A 2,500-nucleotide genomic window follows, 5' to 3' on the forward strand; every position below is an offset into this window, starting at 1 on the left:
GCGCCCTCTCTCCCCGACCGCCGCGCGCCGGGACCCGCCGACGCTCCGACGTCGCCGCCGACGCCGAAGCCCGGCGGCGGGTCCCGCGCCGGGACGAACTCCGCCCCAGCGGCTCGCTCCGAGAGCGGGGAGCTACGGAGCGCTCCCCGAGTCTGCATTTAGGGGGACGAAGGCCCCCCCCGCCCGGACGGGCGGGCGGGCCTGCGAGGCGCCCCAGCCGCGCCGCCGGGGAACGCGCCCCCGGCCGGCGATTGATCGTCAAGCGACGCTCAGACAGGCGTAGCCCCGGGAGGAACCCGGGGCCGCAAGTGCGTTCGAAGTGTCGATGATCAATGTGTCCTGCAATTCACATTAATTCTCGCAGCTAGCTGCGTTCTTCATCGACGCACGAGCCGAGTGATCCACCGCTAAGAGTTGTCTGACTTTCGGCACCGCCCCGCGCGCGCGGAGGGGCCGGGACCGCCCGCGTCGAGCGGCCCCTCGTTCGGCGAGGACGTCGCGCCTCGCTTGACCGCACCGTCACATAACGCGCACGAGCGAAGGAGAGGCGGGGGGAAACCCCGCCGGGCTCCCGAGGACGACGGCAGAGGCGGGGAGCCCGCGCTCCCGGCCGAATCCCCCCCTGCGGCGATCGACGGCGCCGCGGGGGAGAAACGCGCCTCGCGCCGCCTCGAGAGGCGGCCCAGGCGCCCGGGCTCGGCCCGGCCTCCGCGCGGAGAGCGGCGGCGCGCGCCGGACCGCGCGCCGCCCGTCCTCCCGGCCCCGCCGGGAACGACGCGCCCGCGGCGCGGGGCGCGACCCTCGGGCCGCGCTCGCCGCTCCTCTCTCGCCTTCGCGGCCGCCCGACGCCGCCCCCTCGGGGCCGCGGGCAAAGGCCGCCGCCTCGCCGGCGGACCGCCGCGCCGCCCGGACGAGCTCGGCGGACGGCTCCGCCGCCTCCGCCGCCGGCCGGGCGGGTCGGCGCCGGCGACTCGAGCCGGCGTCGGCAGCGCCCGAGGCCGGCCGGACGACGGCCCGCCGCCGCCGCTGGCGCGGAGGCCCTGCCGGCACCGCCGCCGCCGCTCGGCGCCCTCGACCCCCTTTCGGCGGCCGCGCGCCCGGCGGAAGGCGGGCGGCGCTCGGCCGGGGGGGACGGGGCCCCCTCGGCCGCCGCCGCGCCGCTTCGCCGCGGACGCGCGGCCCCCGGCCGGGGCGACGGGCGAGCGACGGGCGGGGCCCGGCACGGCGCTACCGCCGACGGCGGCGGGCGACTCCCGGCCGACCGTCCCGCTCGGGGGACACGCGCCGAGCGGCGACGCCGCCGCTCGGAAGCCGGCGCGCTCCCCGGACGGCCTGCGGGGACGGGGACGCCGCCCACCGGCGCTCGCCCGGGCGGGCGGGCGGGCGCGCGGCTCGGCGGCGGCCTCCTGCCGCCGCCTCGGGGGGGAGGCCGACGGCCGCGAGACGAGAAAGGAGGGCGGCGGGCCCGGCGGCCGCCACCCGCGCCGCCCTCGGCGGAGGGCACGCGCCCTCCGCCGCGGCGGCGGTCGCCCCCGGCGGGGGGGGCGGGCGGGACGGCGCGCGGCCGACCGCGCGCCGCCGCCGTCTTCTCCGCCGAGACCGGACCGCGGAGCGGGGGGGGCAGGGGACCCCGCCCCGGCACGGCCGCCCGCGCGGCGGGCGGGGACGAGCGCGGCCGGCGGACGCGGCCACCACCGCAGGGGATCGGCGGGAGTAGGCTCCCCACCCCTCAGTGGCACCGCGCCGCCGCCCGGCCGCCACCGCCCGGCCGCCGGCGTCCGGCCGCCCGAGTCTTTAAACCTCCGCCCGGCTCTCCCGGCGGCGGCTCTCGACCCCCGGCGGGGGGGCCTCGCCGGCCGCCCGGGCGCCGAGCGCTAGGTACCTGGCCCTGGGGCGAGGGAAACGACCTGCATGGCCCCGCGGGGGTGCCTCCCCCGCTGCCGCCCTCGGGGGAGCGTCCGCCCGCGGGGGCGCGCCCGACGTCCGCCACCACCACCGCCGCCTCCTGGCTCGGGGACCGGGGTTTCCCTCAGTAGCCCGGCACCGCCCCCGAGAGGACGCCTGCGGCTCGGACCGCCCCGCCGGCGCGGGGACGGCCGACCGGCCAACGGAGCTCGCCCCGCGCGCGGCCCGGAACGCCCCGCCCGGGCCCTCGCCCTGCCGCGCCGCCCCTGTGGGCCCGCTGCGGGCGGAGGGTCGGAGGAGCCGCCTCCCCGGAAGGCGCCCTCGCGCCCCCCCCTTCGCTTTCTCGCTTTCGGCCGTCGCTCGCCGGGCGCCGACGGCGCCGCTCGCTCCGCGCGCGCCCCGGGGGCCGCCCGCGCTCGCCGCTTCCGAGCCCCCCCCCCCGCCCGCTCGCCCGCGCGCGCGGGGGGGAAGGACGGGGAAGCGACCGAGGCGCCGACGGGCGGGGCGCGGCGGCGGCGGCGGGCCGCCGGCCGCCGAGCGACGAAAGACGAGAAAAAGAGGGGCGCGCGGCGCGCCTTCCGGCGGCGGCCCCGCC

At 82.5% G+C, this 2,500-nt stretch overlaps 1 non-coding gene across 1 annotated transcript; it reads right to left on the reverse strand.

Moving 5' to 3' along the window:
• Positions 1-263: 263 nt before the first annotated feature.
• LOC135408570 (5.8S ribosomal RNA) lies at positions 264-416 on the reverse strand. Its single transcript, XR_010427690.1, has one exon. It is a non-coding gene; the product is annotated as a 5.8S ribosomal RNA (ribosomal RNA).
• Between the last annotated feature and the right edge of the window lie 2,084 nt (positions 417-2,500).

Source organism: Pseudopipra pipra, unplaced genomic scaffold (genome assembly GCF_036250125.1).
Source record: "Pseudopipra pipra isolate bDixPip1 unplaced genomic scaffold, bDixPip1.hap1 HAP1_SCAFFOLD_52, whole genome shotgun sequence".
In the NCBI taxonomy this organism is placed as follows: domain Eukaryota; kingdom Metazoa; phylum Chordata; class Aves; order Passeriformes; family Pipridae; genus Pseudopipra; species Pseudopipra pipra.